The sequence below is a fragment of the Oncorhynchus masou genome, chromosome 31 (assembly GCF_036934945.1).
Source record: "Oncorhynchus masou masou isolate Uvic2021 chromosome 31, UVic_Omas_1.1, whole genome shotgun sequence".
NCBI classification, from domain to species: domain Eukaryota; kingdom Metazoa; phylum Chordata; class Actinopteri; order Salmoniformes; family Salmonidae; genus Oncorhynchus; species Oncorhynchus masou.
Window position 1 is genome coordinate 18,507,865 of NC_088242.1, and position 21,590 is coordinate 18,529,454.

General features: G+C 42.0%; 1 protein-coding gene and 1 long non-coding RNA gene across 3 annotated transcripts in view; both read left to right on the plus strand.

Moving 5' to 3' along the window:
- Positions 1-320: 320 nt before the first annotated feature.
- LOC135523511 (uncharacterized) lies at positions 321-20,476 on the plus strand. Its single transcript, XR_010452834.1, has 3 exons — positions 321-359; positions 11,103-11,183; positions 20,390-20,476. It is a non-coding gene; the product is annotated as an uncharacterized LOC135523511 (long non-coding RNA).
- Positions 20,477-20,796: 320 nt separating this feature from the next.
- Positions 20,797-21,590, plus strand: part of golga4 (golgin A4) — a 33,190-nt gene continuing 32,396 nt past the window's right edge. For both annotated transcript variants that reach the window (XM_064950252.1, XM_064950254.1), the window contains exon 1: positions 20,797-21,159. The gene's annotated coding sequence lies outside the window, so the exon portion shown is untranslated. The remainder of the gene's footprint in view (positions 21,160-21,590) is intronic.

The window sequence follows — 21,590 nt, forward strand, 5'->3', positions numbered from 1 at the left end:
GTTCCTAGTTGTCATGAAAGCACCAACTGTGTCACCCCTTTGCCTGCTGAAATCTAGTACCTACGAGCACTTGAACGCTGAAGCACTGGCATTGTTTGTCCCACTCCGCTCGTCGTAGCTTAATACTCTGTCGCTCATTTTGCTCCACGTCGACTGCACATGCGCACTACACTAGTCACCTGCAAGAAGAGACGAGTGACCAGGAATAATACTAAATACAGGAATTACATTACAATAAAATACATTTCGCTTGGAAGTAACAACATCTGGATGAAAAGATGTTCAAGAAACTAAAGCAGCAAAAGATAAATGAGGAGCAATTGCCGCAACGGAATGCGCAGTCACCACAACAGGCCCAGGTTGGTTTACGAGTTGTCAAACTCAGCTGTTCGAACTATAACATGTCATGGTAGCTAGGACAGAAAGGAGTATTTTGATTTGCCTAGCTAGCTAGATAACTATCGCGCTAGGCTAGTTTGTTTGCTACCTTAACGTTTTCGCTAAAACACAACAACCATAGCCAAATTCAAATGTCTATCTTCCCACTATTCTGCAAAACGACTAATTTGGTAGCTGCTCAGAACCGAAAGTGTGGCGATTCCATAAAATCACGCCAATTCGATACAGTTACGACCAGAAGTGACCCCTTTCGTTGCTGTTTAGAAGAATGCCTAATTATCCTAATCTGCTGCGTAATACCGCGTTAAAAACAACTGGGTACTCGGAAATCTGACTTCAGTGTGTTCAAGTCAACTGGGAACACTGGGAACATGGACAAAAACGAGCTCGGACTGGGAAAAATCGTTTGAATGGTCCTCCAACTTGGAATTCCAACTCTGGCATCTTTCTAGAGTTCTGACCTGAAAATCGCTGTCATGATTTTCCGAGTTCCCAGTTGTCTTGAAAGCACCATATGTTCTTTTAACCACTAAAGTATAATAAGAACTCCTAACCTGCTACAAAACAGGTTCTCATTTGGAGAGTGAAGTCCTGTGTAGGTGTTTGAGCAACACTTGGCTGTGACATGAGCAGAGAGGAATGGAAAGGTAGCAAGGGGGGTTAGGAGTTGAGGATGGGATGAAATGGAGTGGTAAAAGGTGGAGGTAGAGTAGTGAGAGTAAAGATTAAGAAGAAGATGAAGCCTGAGGAGCCTTTGCAGGTCTTGTCGGGGGAGAGTAGTGATGAGCGAAGTTTGGTTTTCAGTGTTGTACTGAGAAGTGGAGTTCAAGGTTTTGGTGAAATTGAATGATGAGGGTAGAGTCATGGCGGTCTGATCGCGTTGGCTTGCTTCTGAAGCTAAGCAGGGTTGGTCCTGGTCAGTCCCTGGATGGGAGACCAGATGCTGCTGGAAGTGGTGTTGGAGGGCCAGTAGGAGGCACTTTTTCCTCTGGTCTAAAAAATATCCCAATTCCCCAGGGCAGTGATCGGGGACACTGATCGGGGACACCAACCCTGACCAACAGTGATCGGGGACACTGCCCTGTGTAGGGTGCCGTCTTTCGGATGGGTCGTTAAACGGTGGTCCTGACTCTCTGAGGTCATTAAAGATCCCATTGTACTTATCGTAAGAGTAGGGGTGTTAACCCTGGTGTCCTGGCTAAATTCCCAATCTGGCCCTCAAACCATCAAGGTCACCTAATAATCCCCAGTTTACGATTAGCTCATTCATCCCCCTCCACCCCCTGTAACTATTCCCCAGGTCGTTGCTGTAAATGAGAACGTGTTCTCAGTCAACTTACCTGGTAAAATAATGGTTACATTTTTTTTTAAAGGACAGGTGTCTGCTAAAGTTCTTTGTGATGGAAGTTTGGTGGTGTGTATCAATGTTTAACAGTATGGGAAGGCGCTCAAACTCAAGCAGGTATGTAAACGTGCGGTGGATAGTAGCATGCCGAATCAAACTGGACGGCAGTGGGTGAAGGGAGTTATTACTGAATTTGTTAACGTGAAATATATAAAGGACCACTTGAAGGGAGGCTCTCTTAACATCTTACGGCTGAAATCCCGTTAACGGGATCGATTTGACAACAGCCAGTGAAAGTGCAGGGCGCCAAATTCAAACAACAGAAATCTCATAATTAAAATTCTTCTAACATACAAGTATTATACACCATTTTAAAGATAAACTTGTTGTTAATCCCTCCACAGTGTCCGATTTCAAAAAGGCTTTACGACGAAAGCATACCATGCGATTATGGTAGGTCAGCACAGCCATTTTTCCAGCCAAAGAAAGGAGTCACAAAGGCAGAAATAGGAAAATTAATCACTAACCTTTGATGATCATCATCAGATGACATTCATAGGACTTCATGTTACACAATACATGTATGTTTTGTTCGATAAAGTTCATATTTATATCCAAAAATCTCTGTTTACATCGGCGTATTATGTTCAGTAATGTTTTGCTTCCAAAACATCCGGTGATTTTGCAGAGAGCCACGTCAATTTACAGAAATACTCATAAATGTTGATGAAAATACAAGCATTATACATGGAATTAAAGATATACTTCTCCTTAATGCAACCGCTGTGTCAGATTTCAAAAAAGCTTTACGGAGAAAGCACACCATGCAATAATCTGAGTACAGCGCTCAGAGACCAAAACAAGCCATACAGATACCCACCATATTGTGGAGTCAACAGAAGTCATAAATAGCATAATAAATATTCACTTACCTTTGATGATCTTCATCGGAATGCACTCCCAGGAATCCCAGTTCCACAATACATTTTTGTTTTGTTCGATAAAGTCCATCATTTATGTCCAAATACCTCCTTTTTGTTTGCGTGTTTAGTTCACAAATCCAAATTCACAAGGCGCAGGCACTTAGTTTAGTTTTTGCCTGCCATATGAGTTCTGTTATACTCACAGACATCATTCAAACAGTTTTAGAAACTTCAGAGTGTTTTCTATCAAAATGCATATCTTAGCTTCTGGGCCTGAGTAGCAGCTAGAGGTCGACCGATTATGATTTTTCAACGCCGATACCGATTTATTGGAGGACAAAAAAAACCGCTACCGATTTAATTGGTTGATTTAAAATAATAATAAAAAAGGTATATTCACACACACATTTTTGTAATAATGTCAATTGCAACAATACTGAATGAACAATGAACACTTTTATTTTAACTCAATAATACACATGGGCTTTTGGATGGGTGTTCTTAAGGTGATTCCATAGGTTGGTGGTATTTTTTGATTTAGCCATTGCTGACCCCATGCTTACATCTTTATCACAAATAAGACACCTTGCTTTCCCTGGTGCCAATTCCATGTAATAGTCCCACACTGGAGCTCTGCTTTTCTCTGCCATCTGTAAAACACACACAGCTCTGAAGTGACAATGATACTGAAGAGTCTGCTTAGGAGACAAATACTCTCAACTGTTTGAATAAAAATAGAGTTTGAGTTACCTGTGATGAATGTTTAAAACAAAAACTGTCATTTCTATATGCAGGAAATCCTATTTTAATAATGGACATGGTAAGAATTGACTACCAAAGTGCGAGTCATAATTCCTATGACACCTTCTAGCAAAATCTGAAAAGCGGTTCCTTCATTTATTTATTCCATAGAATATTTTTAGATTCACTTAAAATAAGGTCTGTGTTTCGTGTAGGCTTACACCACCTTGCCAATTTTATAACTGTGTAGATATCCATAGGACAAGGTAACTCTGATCAATATTGGCTAAATATAAGCGAATATCATTTTTTTTGTAGAGTGTATTTAAAATATGTTGACAAACATTACCTTATCCTAGTGAGATTTACACGGGTATCAAAACGCAGAGGCAGTTTAAGCCTGCACGAAACACAGACCTTATTTGAAGTAGATCAAGACATTCTCTATGGAAGACATGAACGGTAAAATAACGAAGGAACCTCTTTCAAGTTCAGCCGCAAGTTTTTACAGGAATTCTAACGCTTCGACTATTTCTCTCTAAACCATATACCTTTGACTATTACGAGCCTGCTGCTGCCTACCACCCCTCAGTCAGACTGCTCTATCAAATATCAAATCATAGACTTAACTATAATAAACACACAGGAATACGAGCCTTAGGTCAAATCCGGAAATCACCTCGAAAACAAAACGTTTATTCCGTTCCATATTTTATCTAACGGATAGCATCCATGAGTCTAAATATTCCTGTTTCATTGCACAACCTTCAATGTTTTGTCATAATTACGTAAATTCTGGCAAATTAGTTCGCAAAGAGCCAGGCGGCCCAAACTGTTGCATATACCCTGACTCTGCATGCAATGAACGCAAGAAAAGTGACACAATTTCACCTGGTTGATATTGCCTGCTAACCTGGATTTCTTTTAGCTAAATATGCAGGTTTAAAAATACATACTTGTGTATTGATTTTAAGAAAGGCATTGATGTTTATGGTTAAGTACACATTGGAGCAACGACAGTCGTTGATTGTTTTTTATAAGATAAGTTTAATGCTAGCTAGCAACTTACCTTGGCTTACTGCATTCGCATAACAGACAGGCTCCTCGTGAGGCAGGTGGTTAGAGCGTTGGACTAGTTAACTGTAAGGTTGCAAGATTGGATCCCCTGAGCTGACAAGGTAAAAATCTGTCGTTCTGCCTCGTTCCTAGGCCGTCTTTGAAAATAATGTGTTCTTAACTGACTTGCCTAGTTAAATAAAGATTAAATAAAGGCAAAATCGGCGCCCAAAACTACCGATTTCAGATTGTTATGAAAACTTGAAATCGGCCCTAATTAATCGGCCATTCCGATTTAATCGGTCAACCTCTAATCCAAGCTACTCAATACTGCCCCCCAGCCATAAGAAGTTAATGAGGGAAAGCGCCTTCAGATGACACGAGATGGGAAGAAGGTGGATAGCCTGTCAGTGCTACTAAACTTTAAGGATCAGGTACTGCCAGAAAAATGTAGGATTAGTTATGAGTTATTATGTGCGAGCTTATGTTCCGAAACCATTGTGTTACAATAACTGTCAAAGGTTTGGGCATATGGCGACAGTGTGTATAGGAAAAATGAGATGAGAAGCAGTGAAGGTAGATCACACAGAAACAAGCGGGGAACCTAAAAGGACAGGTATTCCAGGGCAGGTCGGGTTGCAGGTTGGGTGTGATGTAGTGAGCAGAATGGGGGAGAACACAAGACTGGTAGGAGACATGAGGATGGTTGTTACATTTGTGACAGCAGCAATCAATTGCACATAAAAATTACAATCTAAGACTAAGAAGATACCGATCATAGTGGAGCAGGCAGTGAAGTATCCTGGGATCACAGGACTGACATGGGAAAATGTACAGGATGACCTCAATAAGATTGAGAATCATTCTAGCCAGGAATCATTTATTGGTTGTTGTTATTATGATGTTAATCCTTCAATGGAATGCCAGAAGTTTGATGGTTAATGGGCAGGAGTTCAAACAACAGTTTCTTGATGAGTTACCAGCCAAACCTGATGTGATATGTCTCCAGGAGACATAGCTGAAAGCTACTCTAGATTTTTTTTAATACAAGGTTATGTTTCAGTCTGTAGAGATAGGGGAGGAGGGGTGTGTGCTACCTTTATAAAGTGGGGGATCCCATAAAGGCATGTGGGAGAGGGAGTTGAGCAGGAGTATGTAGCGGTTGGGAGTGGGGAATATGCTCATAGTGTAATTTTACAACCCCTGTAAGAGAGTTGTTGGCAGTTGGAAATGTAGAAGGTCAAGATGGGAGATGGGTAATGTGGTGTGGGGATTTTAATGCTCATAGTACGCTCTGGGGAAGGGTACGGATAGATGTAGATGGACAAGTGTTGGAGGAACTACTTGATGAGAAAGGGCTTGAGTCTTAATAACGCCCGGGGAACCAGGATTGACCCAGTAACTGGAAATGAATCTGCTCTGGATCTTACTCTGATCTCAAGTTCAATGGCAGGTAGATGTAGTTAGGAGGTTTTGGAGGAATCTACAGGGGATAGTATCATTATCCTATCGTGTACTGTGGGAATGAGGGTGGAAAATTCAGTAGGACATTCCATTTTTTTTAATTGAACCTTTATTTAACTAGGCAAGTCAGTTAAGAACAAATACTTATTTACAATGAAGGCCTACACCGGCCAAAACCGGACGACGCTGGGCCAATTGTGTGCCGCTCTATGGGACTCCCAATCATGGCCGGTTGTGATACAGCCTGGATTCAAAACAGGGTCTCTGTAGTGAAGCCTCAAGCACTGAGATGCAGTGCCTTAGTCCACTGCATCACTCAGGAGCACAAATGGATTGGATTGAGGAGATTTGGGAAAGCGGAGTGGGGTCAGTTTCAGGACTTGAGTGAACAGGAGCTGTCTCAGGTTGATCTCAATTCAGGTATAGAAACAGTGAATGATAGAGTAAGAGGTGCGATAGTAGGGGCTGCAAGCCAAGTGATTCCTATGGGAACAGTAGGGCGAAAGAGTAACTCAGTTCCCTGGTGGACTGAGGAGTGTAGAGGAGCTGTGAAAGGTAGGAAGCGGGCTTTCAGAATGTGAAAAGGTCCCATAATTTCCAGCACTGGATTCAGTATAAACAGGGACAAGCAGTAGTAAGGCGGATCATTAGGACAGCTAAGAGGTAGGACCACTCCTGTAGGAGAGGTTTGGGGGGTGATTTAGAAGATGAGTAGGGTCAGATGAGAATAGGATCTCCCTGTGCTGAAAAGTGGCAGATTGAAAAGGCAGATTGTAGAGATGTTAGCCCAGGCATTTGTGAAGGTGCACAGCTCAAATAATCTGACAGAAGAGGGGCAGCGTGGGAGAGAGAGGGTCAGAGGAGAATATCTGGAGGTCCTGGATCAGAGAGCGATGGTGGAGGATGCATTGAATACCCCTTTTTATGTGGGCTAAGATGAAGAGAACTTTAGCTAAAGCTGGGGTAGCATCTCCGGGGAGGAGGAGATGTTACATCATGATGGTTCGTCTCAGTGACACTGCAATGGCGAAAGTATTGTGCCTTTACAGTAAGGTGAGGCAGGAAGGGAACTGCCTGGAAGTTGGAAGCAGGTTGTAGTGGCGCCGATATGGAAACCTGGGAAAAACTCTACTAGTCCTTCAAGCTATAGGCCGATAGCATTCACATCTCATGTATGGAAACATATGGAAAGGATGGTAACAGAAAGGCTGATTTACTTTCTGGAGAGTAGAGGACTAATGTCACCAGACTAAAGTGGGTTCAGAAAAGGCAGGGGAACGATGGATCTTGTACTGTGCCTTGAGTCAGTCATACGGAAGGCACAGGCAAATAAGGGGGTGGTAGCTGTTTCCTTTGATGTACAGAAGGCCTGATATGATGTGGAAGGATGTCAGGGGGGTTGGAGGAAAGGTTTTCAACTGGATAAGGGTTTTTCCTTTGGCCGGTCAATAGAAGTGAGGGTGCGGAGCTCTTTGTCAGAAAGCTATGAGGTAGATAATGGTACCCCCCAGGGAACTGTCATTAGTCCTTTGTTCTCTATTATGATTGACAATGTGTTATCCTAGGTGAGACCTGATATTGGGAGGTCATTGTTTGCGGATGACGGGGCACTGTGGAAGAGGGAGAAATATTACCCATACAGCCAGGAAAGTTCAAGAAGCTATTAGTGAAGTTGATCAGTGGTCCCTCAGGTGGGGCTTTGAATTTTCAGTTGAGAAACCACCGGGGTTTTTTTCTACATGAATGTTGGGGAGGAAATATACTTGAAGCTGTATGGAAGGAATCTGGAGAGAGTGGGAGGGTTTAGGTTGCTGGGGGTCTGGTTTGATACTCAAATGACATGGACAGAGCATATTAATAACAGTAGTTCTCAAAGGAAAGACAATATTGAATGTGATGCGTTGCCTGTCAGGAATGGAGTGGGGGGCAGATAGATTGGTGTTAAATGCTTTATATAGTGCTGTTAATGTCCACCAGATATTCTCCTCTGATCCTCACTGGATTATGGAAGTGTAGCATATGGATCAGCAGCTCAGACATCTTTAAAACATAAAAAAAGAAAGAAAAAAGGACCTCGACGTAATCCTGGGCCAAGCCCAAAGAATATGTTGTGGGGCACTCAGGACCTCCCCGGTGGCAGCGATGCAGGTAGAGTTGAGGGAGTTGCCGTTAAAGTTAAGACAACTAACCATGACATATTGGGTAAATATACAAGGACATAAGGTTACACATCCAAATAAAAGGTACTCCTATGGTGCTGGGAACACTAACAAAATCCGAATACAAGATTTGGGTGGATAGTCAATGGCATGGCTAGAGAGATGGGGTTGTTTGGGAGTTTAGCCCTTCTGTGGTTCTTCGTGCTATCCCACCTTGGTTGCTCCCTCAGACAGCGATAGATTTATGATTACGTGAGAGGGTAAGAGCTATTGAGGAAAGATTTAGTTGTAAGTGAACAGTTTAAGAACACAATACTATGCTTTCTTGAATATATTCATATATAGATCTAAGGACCCCAAACAGCTTTTAGTGTTCCTGAGTTTAAGGTGGCAGTGATACAATAGAGTTGATGACCATAATCTTGGCTGCAGAGTGGGTGGGGGAGGTGAGGCCAGGCAGGGTACTTATCTGCTCTGATTCCTGATGAGCTTAATTAAAATCATTTGTGTCTCGGAGCAGGCAGATGTATTGTATGAGGTTTTGCAGTGCTTGTATAGGGTAAGACAGTTGGGGATATTTGTGATGTTCCTCTGGGTCCTAGCTCATGTGGGAGTATAATTATTATTTCTTATTTTGTTCATATATATGTTTTTTAAAACATAACCTTTGTTTAACTAGGCAATTCAGTTAAGAACAAATTAGTATTTTTAATATCGCCAAGCAGGTTCTTAAACATCCTAATGTTGAGATGGAATTGTCAGTCAGTAAAGCAGAAGCCAAGGGGTTGGTTAAAAACAAATGGCAAGAGTTGTGGAAAAGGGAGGGAAAGGAAGACACCTGTCTAAGGTTCAGGAAAAGGTGGGGGCAGGGAGGTCCTCAGGCTGAGCGACAAGGGAGGATAGTGTAATCGCAAGGCTCAATAGTACATTGAAATTTTGTGGGGACATATCCAACTGGAAGTTGTGATCATTGTCAGGAGGAGATGGAGATAGTGGAACACATTTTATTTCAATGCCAGAAATATGGGAGGAAAAGGGAGTGATTGTTATTATATTATTATAAGCAAGACAAGCGTTTGTGTAAGTTTATCGATAGCCTAGCATAGCATTATGTCCAGCTAGCAGCAGGAAGCTTGGTCACGAAAATCAGAAAAGCAATCAAATTAACCGTTTACCTTTGATGAGCTTCGGATGTTTTCACTCACGAGACTCCCAGTTAGACAGCAAATGTTCTTTTTGTTCCATAAAGATTATTTTTATACCCAAAATACCTCTGTTTGTTGGTCATGTTATGTTCAGAAATCCACCGGAAATAGTGGTCACGACAACGCCAAAAAAAATCCAAATTATATCCATAATATCGACAGAAACAAGGCAAACGTTTTTATAATCATCTCAAGGTGTTTCTCAAATATCTATTTGATAATATATCAACCGGGGCAATTGGCTTTTCAGTAGGAGCGAGAGGAAAAATGACTACCTCTGTCTTTTACGCAAGAATCACTCTGAGAGCCCTCAGCTGGCCACTTACTCAATGTAGTCGTTTACATTCATTCTTCAATATAAAGGTGTGAAACTACGTCAAAATGCTGTAGACACCTTAGGGAATACGTAGAAAAAGGAATCTGGTTGATATCCCTTTCAATGGGCAATAGGGGTGCATAGGAACACAATGGTTTCAAAATAAGAGGCACTTCCTGATTGGATTTTCCTCAGGGTTTCGCCTGCAATATCAGTTCTGTTATACTCAGACAATATTTTGACAGTTTTGGAAACTTTAGAGTGTTTTCTATCCTAAGCTGTCAATTATATGCATATTCTAGCATCTGGTCCTGAGAAATAGGTTTACTTTGGGAACGTTATTTTTCCCAAGATAAAAATAGTGCCCCCTAGTTTCAAGAGGTTAAAGAAAAAATCCACAGAAGAAGAAAGGGCCTCCTGAATGGCGCAGAGGTGTCACTAAAGCAGCGGGTTTGATCCCAGGCTGTGTCACTGCCGGCCTTGACCAGAAGACTCATGAGGCGGTGCACAATTGGCCCTGCGTCGTCTGGGGTAGGGGAGGGGTTTGGCCTGCCGGCTCCTTGTGGCGGGCCGGCGCCTGCAAGCTGACTTAGGTCACCAGTTGGACAGAGTTTCCTCCAACACATTGGTGCGGCTGGCTTCTGGGTTAAGCGAGTAGTGTGTCAAGAAGCAGTGTGTCTTGCCAGGGTCTTGTTTTGGAGGACTCATGGCTCTCGACCCAACTCCGTAGCGGAGTTGCAACAATGGAACAAGACTAACTACCTATTGGGCACCATGAAAATGTGGAGAAATGGGTAAAAGTACAACAAAGAAAGAAAGAAGAATGCTACGAAAAGTCACTTCCGGTCGTAGATGTATTGAAGTGTTGTGTTTTTAGGGAGTCGTGTCTGAGCAGCTTCAAACCAAAGTCTAGCTAGCTAGCTAGGCTAATCTACACTAGTGTCATGTGACTTAAAAAAACACAATAACAGAACAATGATCATAGTTTTGTCTACATTTAATCAAACAAGTGTAGCTGTCTGTGGAACCATTACATTTGTCCCAGCCAGCCAGATCATCTTTAAATAATTGATTGACTGGACTTGTTAGTAGTACTGTAGCTACAGTTCCTTGTAACTGTCTAGCCAGTCAGCTGGTGGCTTCATTTGGACAGCTCCATGCATGTCACTCCTACTGGATAATAATTTCATTTTAACCCATGATGTCTGTGTATCTCAAGATAATGTTTTTTCCATAGTCTGTGTTAATATAACCTGTCTGTCAAGCTGGCAATGTTTACTGAAAATAGTAGCCTATTGTTTAGTAAGGGTAGCTTGGTCTTTTAGTGAGTCAACACTAGAATCTTACCTAAAGATAGCCAAGGGAAGAAAACAATATTATCTAGCTTTAACAGATGCATATTTATTGTGTAGAGTGACATCCTTACTCTGGACTTGAACATGTTGGACAAATGTGTTGTTTATATCATGATAAATATCAATAATTTTCCCTAAGATGGGCCCTGGAGAGAGACGTAGCAGCCACACACACCCCTCCCTGCACCAAGATACCTCAGCCTCACCTAGTGATAGAGAGGTAAGACATGAACCTCAATGATGTATGTAATATCATCTGACCTACACTACAGTCTTCTGTTGATGTGCTTTGGCTCTACACTGCAACAGCAACTTGTGCAGGCAGGAGAAATTGGCCTACAGTATGCGCACTGCCTTCTTAGGATCACTTTCTTATAAGGATTACTTGAAATAATGTTATATTAGTCCTAGATCTTACGCTTCGGGCTAGTTTCTCTGAAACATATGAAGCCTAGTCCTGCCTAGACTGCAAAACACTTTCAATTGAGGTTCTAGAAACTAAGATTAATCTGTGTTCAAGAAACTGTCCCTCATCATTAGACATAGATGATATGTGTATGTGTATGTCCCAAAGCCCTGTTTACCTTCTCTTCCTCCAACACCTCTTGGATTGATGACTTAGGCCAGGGCTCTTCAACACGGGTCCTGGAGGGCCTAAAAACTTCTGTTTTTCACCCTCTCCTTCGAATCAGGGACTGATTCAGACATCGGACACCAGGGGCCGCCTCATTTATCAATATTACGTATATGCTATTCTAAAATACTACTTCTGAACAGAATTTAGAATGTTCGTACGAATAGAAAAAGGGTGATTTATCAAATAATCCTATGAGCCTCATACGCACACCGGTAGGAAGTAATTATCATCATGGAAATTCGAACCAAAAAGAAGAGAGACTGTAGATTCTTCAAACAACAACTTGGAGCAGTTAACCTCTAGCGTCGAGCAATCCCGTATCCGGGAGCGTAATCATAGCCTCAAGCTCAGTAGCATAACGCAACGCTAACTATTCATGAAAATCGCAAATGAAATGAAATAAATATATTGGCTCACAAGCTTAGCCTTATATCTTGTTTAACACTGTCATCTTAGATTTTCAAAATATGCTTTTCAACCATAGCTACACAAGCATTTGTGTAAGAGTATTGATAGCTAGCATAGCATTAAGCCTAGCATTCAGCAGGCAGCATTTTCACAAAAACAAGAAAAGCATTCAAATAAAATAATTTACCTTTGAAGAACTTCGGTTGTTTTCATGAGGAGACTCTCAGTTAGATAGCAAATGTTCAGTTTTTCCAAAAATCTTATTTGTGTAGGAGAAATCGCTCCGTTTTGTTCATCACATTTGGCTAAGAAAACCCCCCGAAAATTCAGTCATTACACCGCTGAACCTTTTTACAAATTAACTCCATAATATCGACAGAAACATGGCAAACGTTGTTTAGAATCAATCCTCAAGGTGTTTTTCACATATCTATTCGATGATAAATCATTCGTGGCAGTTGCCTTTCTCCTCTGAACCCAATGGAAAAGTGGACGCAGCTGAAGATTGCGCAATAATTTCGACGTAGGACACCAAGCGGACACCTGGTAAATGTAGTCTCTTATGGTCAATCTTCCAATGATATGCCTACAAATACGTCACAATGCTGCAGACACCTTGGGGAAACGACAGAAAGTGTAGGCTCATTCCTGGCGCATTCACAGCCATATAAGGAGACATTGGAACACAGCACATTCAAAATCTGGAGCATTTCCTGTATGAAATTTCATCTTGGTTTCGCCTGTAGCATTAGTTCTGTGGCACTCACAAACAATATCTTTGCAGTTTTGGAAACGTCAGTGTTTTCTTTCCAAAGCTGTCAATTATATACATCGTCGAGCATCTTTTCGTGGCAAAATATCTTGTTTAAAACGGGAACGTTTTTTTATCCAAAAATTAAAATATCGCCCCCTATATCGAAGAAGTTAGCGATCACTCAATCGTGCAGAGTTAAGGGCCCAATGAACAGAGTTGGGTTTCAGCTTTTATAGGAAAGTACAACGTCTTTGTTTACGTGGTGGTTAGCAGATGTGTGGAAACAGGTGCGGGAACATGGTGTAAAAGGTGATTTGCTTGTCTGTGCAGATTAAGATAGTTGACGTTGCCACAGCTCACACCATTGTCTGTTCCTTCCTGCACGTTTCCACACAGCTGAATTCCTGCAGATAGTAAAACATGGGATGTGTCACATGCTGCGGTCGCACCCAAACGGCTCTTAGCTATACACCCAGTGTTATGACTAAGACACACAGACACGTTTGTATCAGTAAAAAAAACACTAACAAATAACAATAGATCGTTCTCTTAAGTGAAATGTTTAGTCATTTTCCCCCACATAATCATTGATAAATACCAATTGTTCTCAGTGCTCGTGCACTGATATATGGTCAAATTCCCCCCTTTAAAGCCTGTGGGGAATATACAACACGGTGAGGTGATAGTGTCAGTGATTGATTACAACCAAAAGTTGTTATTTGACTCGCTCAGTTGTTGACCAGTACAAATAAAAACATGGCAACAAAGAGAAGACCATTAAGACAATGAGTTGCTTTGGCAATGGCAAATCTACTTCAAATGAGTAGGCAACACTCACCAATAAGCCATCCATCCTCGACAGCTCCCTCCTGTAGGCGTTTAGGCCAATATTGCTTTCATGCAGAATGAAAGAGTTGTGCGTACCATCACATTCAGCAATGTCTTTTGCACGTCATATAGCCTATCACCTGCACATTAAGAGTGGAAGCCTTCACATACAGTACGAAAAGTCAAAGGTTTGGACACACCTACTCTTTCAAGGGTTTTTCTTTATTTTTACTATTTTCTACATTGTAGAATAATAGTGAAGACATCAAACATATTAAATAACATATATGGAATCATGTAGTAACCAAAAAAGTGTTAAACAAATAAATTATATTTAAGATTTTAGATTCTTCAAAGTAGCCGCCCTTTGCCTTGATGCCAGAGCAAGATCAACCTAATTCAATTTCCCATTATCAAATCATTTTTTTGTATTTCAACAATGGTTTCGCTTTCACACGTGCCTCTAATTTAACAAATTACTGTAGTTTATATGGATTATTATCGTAACAAATGCACTGATGTGGTCAGATGATATGCCTGTCAAGATATGTTGCATGAATTCACAATGGAAATACAATGAAACTGAAAATTGTTCAGACATTTTCAAGATATATTTTCCCCATTCTATGCTTGACAAGCAGCAGTTCCCTTATTCCACCACTTGGCATGGTTGTGTCTAAATTTACACACACTCTCAAGCAAACGTTCATGTTGATAAATCTCACACTTTCCGTGCAAATGATCCCACATATGGTTTATGCACAGATTTGTGCATTAGCATGATTGATAAATAAGGCCCCAGGTGAGTGCAGTTTGCTACCAGAAGTATTTCGGCCCTCCAGGACCTGAGTTCAAGAGCCCTGACTTGTCTGCAGTGCTTCCAGAGGACTACGCCGCCATGCTCTGCTGCATCATAAAACTGCCCTAATGCATATCCAAGGGTTTAAAGTTTCTGTAGCTGTTTAACCAGTATCATCCCTTAAGTCTCAGCCCTGCATCCATTTAAAGCTAATTAAAACAAACCATGACCAACATGGATGGAGGCAATTTAGCCTAATTAGTGGAAATTGCCGACGAAGTAAATTGCGGACCTGCTTAATTTCAATCACTTATTAGACCTGAAAACTAGGTTTTTTTTTATCCAATAAATTACCAAATGAATAGGGTTAAGAAATATTTCCACTATTGAAAAGAAAGCTAAACCTTTCTGACTGTCTTCAAGTCCTAGCCAATTGTTTTTATTTTTTATTGTTCAGGTCTAGGATAGTACTTCAATTAATTCCATGGGTGAACCACAATGTGTCGGCATGCCAAGTTTTTTTTCTAATGACCTCTGCCTTTGGAATGTAGCCTAAACAAGTGAAGTGACGTGTTCTCAGGTAGACTGCTCTGAGGAAGTAGCCTAGGCCATTATGCAGCAATTAGGCTACAGTCAATCATCGTCTGAAGACTGCTGGTGGAGCTGATCTATTGACACAGACTTTTAACTTCAGTTAAGGTGTAGGTGGATGGATCTCAATGAATGCCAATATATACAACAGCATTTTGATATTAGAACTTTGAATTATAGTGTTTTGTACAGTAAATCCAATTTGGCATATCCACGTCGTCAGATAAAAAAATAAAAAAAACATTTTTACCAAAGATCATAGGCTAAACAACTTTATTTTCAACACATCCATTTCAAAATCCATTGTAAGAAATAAGCTTCCTCAGCAAATAATTGATTGATTCCGCATTTTAAATCTCAACTCAAGCCTAAGATATTCACCAACCAAATCCAGCCTGAGGTAGTGAATTGTAGGCTAGACGTTTCAGGCTTCCAGCCCTTTGACAGCACCCGGCTTTATCATCACCCCTGAAAGACGCCATCCCCACTATATGGCTTCAGATAGCCTAGAGGCATCTTCTTCCTCCTCATCGTATTCAAATCATCTCTAGCTCACCGTCAGCTCCAGCCTTTACTCCTTTGACTTCACTGTTTCTGTGCCCCACAAAAATGTAGGCAACTTAGCCTCATAAAAATGTGTAGCTTAATGATGACTTGGACATCCTCGTTTAAAAGATAAGATGTTAACATTTAGGCCTACCTTTCTATCAATCTCATGAAAGGCTATTTCACAATGGAGGACACAGATACTAGGATGTCAAATTCAGTAAATACCACATCGCCCTAATGTTGATTGGGTGTTCTTTCCATCTTTTCTTTCTCTCTGTCTCTCTTTGACCAGTCTTTCGCTCTCTATGTTTTTCCTCTGTCTCTTTGTCAGATTCTCTCACTTTCGTTTTCTCTCTCTGACCAGTGTCTCTCCAGAGAATCTGGGCAGAGACTACACTCTCCTCAACGCTGTTTCACTCACTCTCATGGTGTTGTTGTTTTTCCCATTGCTCTCTGTCCCCCCCTCATCTGTCGTCCCGTTGACACACTGACCTTTGACCTGGGGTCAGGTGCTGGCCGGGATGATAGCCGAACCTGCTTTTCTCTCTGAGTATACTATCTTTGCTCTGGACCAATCAAAGCCACCCCCCAAAGCACCTCAGGCTCAGGTTGCTCAGGTAGCCAGTGCGGTGAGTTCGGTTCGCCCCCCTCACACCCACCCCTGCCTCCTCTCCTCCTCCTCCTGCCCCTCTCGTTTTCCTTTCCTCGCTCCTGGGTAGAGGGTAGAGGAGCTGGCCTGCTGTTTAGAACCAGTGAAGACTGCTTGCACCCTGCTCTCTCTGTCTTTTCCTCCTCCTTATCTGTTTTCTTTGATGTTCGTAACTTGAAGGCATCTCACCACCACCTAACCTTGCATCTAATCCCTTGGGAGTGATTGTTGGTTTGTAAATGTGACTGTTGGGATAGAAGCTTGTTGTGCTTTCTTCAGTATGCCGGTTTGTTGTTATTCAATAGTCTCTCTTTCAGTTGTCTCTGAATTGACAGAAAAGGATGTTATCCCGATTCCCCTTTGTCTTTAGTTATCCTTTATAGTTGCTTGCCCTTGAAACCCTACCAACCTCCTGTATAGTTAACTATAGATTTTATTCCCTTCCCCGTTCCCACTTCTCACCCCAAACGTCTTCTGTTTGGAGAGTTTATAGTCATGCGATCCACCTCCGGACCTTCTCTACTTAGCTTGCATAGTTGAAGCTTTTCCTAGAGCCATGAAAGATTTTCCTTTATTTCATTTTATACATATTTACCCTTCTCAATATAATTGATTAGTAGTGGTCAAACAAACAGCCCATCCAACAATACAATGCCCTTCCGATTGTTGTTGAGTGACATATTTATATTAAAAAAGATTGTACACCAAAACAACCAAGCTGGTGTTGGGAACTAGAATAATGCAGGGGGAACTAGAATAATGCAAGGGGAACTAGAATAATGCAAGGGGAACTAGAATAATGCAGGGGGAACTAGAATAATGCAGGGGGAACTAGAATAATGCAGGGGGAACTAGAATAATGCAGGGGGAACTAGAATAATGCATTCCTATTCCTCCTCACTTCATCTATTGAAATACCATTGCATTATTGGGGCGGCAGTGTAGCCTAGTGGTTAGAGCATTGGACTAGTAACCAAAAGGTTGCAAGTTCAAATCCCCGAGCTGACAAGGTACAAAATCTGTCGTTCTGCCCCTGAACAGGCAATTAACCCACTGTTCTTAGGCCGTCATAGAAAATAAGAATTTGTTCTTAACTGACTTGCCTGGTAAAATAAAAAAAATTAAAAGGGGGAACTAGAATAATGCAGGGGGAACTAGAATAATGCATTCCTATTCCTCCTCACTTCATCTATTGAAATACCATTGGAAAATACCACACAATACATTGGTCTCAATCTCATGCTCTTAGAATAGACCAAGTTGTCCCCCCTGAAACATTTAGCTAGCCAGCAGGGTTGGGGTTGACATTCCAATTGACTTCCTGAATTGAAATGGAATTGACCCCACAGACAGACTAGGCTACAGGCTAGATTGCTGTTGAAAAACAGAGCACAATGGGCTGGCGAGCCTCATCTGTCTGTCTGGAGGATTACACATGGTCTGCATTTAGAGATGGACTGAATCCTTCTCTAGGCTGTCACCACACTCATCAAGAATTAACAAGTTATCTTTACTCATTCTGTCTTACTTTTAGTACATGTTTTATTTTTCTATATTTTCTTTCTTTCTGCGTTATTGGGAAGGGCCCGGGACCATTTAACAAAATATCATCACTCTTCACCTGACTATAATATAGTATGTGTTTTACTATAACTGTGGAATCAACAGATATTGCAAATGATAGGCTATTTATTTAAATAATAGGTACTGACTCAGAGATATGTTACTATTTTGAGCAATGTTAAGTTGGAATCACATCCTAATATTAGCCCATAAATGTAGTTTGTGTGTGACCATGTGTGTTTGTACAAAACTTTTAACTTGAAAGTACATGGTAAATGTGCCTTTTTATAAACACGCAGCCTACTTGTTCCTCATAACTGCAGAGAGCTGTTCAGTTTAACACACTGACATCCTAATCTGTCCTTAGCCCTCTTGGAGTCCTCTAGCAGCTAACCTATTAGCCTAGTTTCTTACTGTGTTTGAGTGCAGAGACTGCAGACGTTCTCTGGGCGAGCAGCTTTCCTGTTAGCCTAGTTTTTTTTCTGTGTTTGAGTGCAGAGACTGCAGAGACTGCAGACGTCCTCTACTTCTGACCTTGAAACACAGTACCAGTGTAGCTCTGCTTTCCACCACCTGGTGTCTGGAAGCAAAGCCAGGCTGGCATAGTTGTCTGTTGACACAGTATCGTTAGTCATCTGTTGGCTTGGTACAACTGCAGAGGGGAAAATACGATGTGTCCTGAATGTCAGGGATGCACCCTATTCCCAACAAATGGAATACATAGTGCACTATGTAGGGAACACAGCCTACATCCTTCTGTTTGGCTAGATATCCCTTTATATGCCCTGCCAGATTGTGTACAACTACAGAGACTATGGCACATGTTGCTGGTACACTAGCCTGACTGACTGTCTGACACAGTACCACCATACCAGTACTGTTGTCATCTGCTAAAGAGAACCCTTACAAACATGCCCTGGTACATCCTGCTCCAGCACTACACTGCTTATACCTATCCAGCCCCCTTAGATCTGCCAACATCATTGTCAGTACGGTTAGTCATCATGCCTTGGCCAGTGGCCTGACAGACTGTGTACAACAACTAAAACTAGGCTGCTGGTTAATGATACCACTGCCAGTCTTCACATCCAGAGTGACAGTACTGTTTTCCTCCTTTGTGTGCCCTGTCTGCACACACAGCCTAACCTAAACAGCATCTTGGAATGACTGTTTGGGTGTAGTTGTAGGCAGCCTTCACAGTCTGGGTTGTAGGGGTGGGGATGGGTTGTGTCTAGACATTATTAGGCCATGTATAATTCATTGATTGAGAGCAAGTCAGGCCTGTTTTCCACTACTCTGAGCATCTCACTCAGCCACTCTGGGGCTCTTCCGTTTGTCTGCCTGTAAGGCAGGGTTAGGGGGCATTGGTTTGACCTACAAACACTCACACTCAGATCCAAAGTCAAATTAAATGACTTGTTGTTGTAGTCAAAGCAGACCCTGCTGCTTTGTAGCCTCACAGCAAACAAATGTGTCCCTTCTCATCAGTCTCAAATTGCAACCTCAAACTCCCATAATACATTTGTATAGAGGTTTTCATTTGTTGAATCATAATTTATTAATATTTTTGATACTTTGCAATGGGTGTATAACTGTCTGTAATATGTTTGTTTCATGTGTAAGTGTGCTCTCAACATTTCTTTGTAACTGAGACAGCTCCTTGACTGGTATCACTGGTCGGATTTAAAGATCACACTTGCAGAAAACCCCTTGCTTTTCTTATCTAGTATCAATGTTACTCAAAGGAGGGGAGGAAACTGTTAACAAGCTTACAAGTAGGCCAACAACTGGGTCGTGTTCTGTAGCAAAATATTTAAAAACCTTTTTAAAACTGAAGATGACAATTTCAGGCAACCCCTCCCTCTTTCAGTCCATTTTCTTCTGTTTGGTGGCCGATGCACCAAACTCTGATCTTTTCTATAACCAACCAGCCAGGCTACCCAGCTAATGTTCACAACAACGCTACTACACCTGTCTTTACTATGTTCTAGTTAACCTACAATAACACCCTGCTGCAGTGATCCACAGCAATGCCAAACCTTTGACCTTCAACCTCTTCACCTACTGGCTCCTCTAATCAAGTTTGACTGTTTGTTTTGACCTCATGGCTGCTGTGTAGACAAATGGCTACCAGTTGTAGTTTAATGGCTACTAGCTGTAGATCTATTTGAACTCCTATCTGTTCTGTTACTGTATGTTGTACAGTAGAGATGCCTTCTATCTTGTAATTTAACCCCTCTGTTTAATCCAAGTTTGCATGAGGGTACCCAACTACAGTACCCATAAGTCCCTGCATTGCTCCTGTCCAAGCAATACTAATATTCAGAGCCATGTATATTAGATGGCTCTGCTAATATTGCTTGATCCTATACAGAGTAATCGAGGTGTAGCGGTACTGTGCACGATGGCTGGGTGTGGGACATATGGAAGACTAACAGGTCCAGGTACCAGGGCTGCGTCTGAAATTGCACCCTATTCACTATGGCCCCTATATAGTGCACTACTTTGTCACCAGGGCCCATAGTCAAAAGTATTGGTCAAAAGTATTGCACTACAGTATATAGGGAATAGTGTTCCATTGCAGACCCAGCCCTGGTTAAACCAGGACCTAGGTTGTTCTAACCTCTCTCTCCTGCCTCCTGCTATAGAGTGGCAGGAGAAGTGCCACGGGATCACCTAGAGGAAGCATCAATGGAGATGGGAGGGCTTCTCCTCAGGCAAGTTACCTCTTTCTCTGGCTTTTCTGTTTCCTTTTAAATGTGGTTATTGATGTGTCCTGAAGAGGTCATAAAGCAACTAAGAATACAAGTTAAGATGCTATGCCTGTTAGGCCTAATCAGCTGCAGAGGAAGATGCATTCTGATAAATGTGCCACTTGGATAGAGTCTAGGCCTAACAAAAGGAGTGGTTTAGTTGATTATCTTTAAACCATGCATGTGGAAACGCATTCATATCCCACATGTCTCTAGCTATCAATGTACATTCCCATGTGTTTCAGTTCAATATAGTTGACTGCCATCTGGAAATGAATAACTTAAAGTAATACACTCTCCTGTCCATCCTCATACAGAGAGAAGAGCCCCAGTCGTTTGCCCAGAAGCTACAGCTCCGCGTCCCCTCTGTGGAGTCTCTCCTCCTCCGCGGTGCCAGCCGGGCCGAGGGCCTCTTCCGTTCCCCGTCTAAAGAGAGCCTGAACCGCAGCCCCTCTCTCAACTCCCTCACCCCCCTGGGGGAGAATGAGCCCCTGGCCTCACCCTCTGCCACCTCAGCCTACGACCCTCCATCAGACATCGAGAGCGAGGCAGAGGAGTCGTATGGTAGCCCTGAATCCCTGCCGGCCCTGTCTAAAGAACAGCTGATCCATCGGCTACACAGGGTGGAGAAGAGCCTGGGGAACTACAGAGGGAAATACTCAGAGGTGGGGTCATGAGACACTACAGCAGTGGTACTGCATGGTACATCCTTTAGTGAGGCTTGTGGAAATCAGTCTCAAAAGAAATCAGTGTAATCACTAAATAATTATCAGGTAAATTACCAGTTCAGCAAGTCATTCCGAACGGCTAAAACAGGGAGGTGGCCTGCTGTATGTCTACAATACACCTCTATGGGATGTACAAGTCACTATGATCAGTCTTCTCTCGCTCATCCAGTTGGTCTCAAATTCAGATGACCAGAGTAGGGAGTTGGCCAGCTATACATACAGTGCATTCGGAAAGTATTCAGATCCTTGGACTTTTTACACATTTTGTTACATGCCTTATTCCCAAATGGATGAAATAAAAAATAAAAATCGTCATCGATCTACACACTTCCCTATCATGACAAAGCGAAAACCGGTTTTAAGAAATG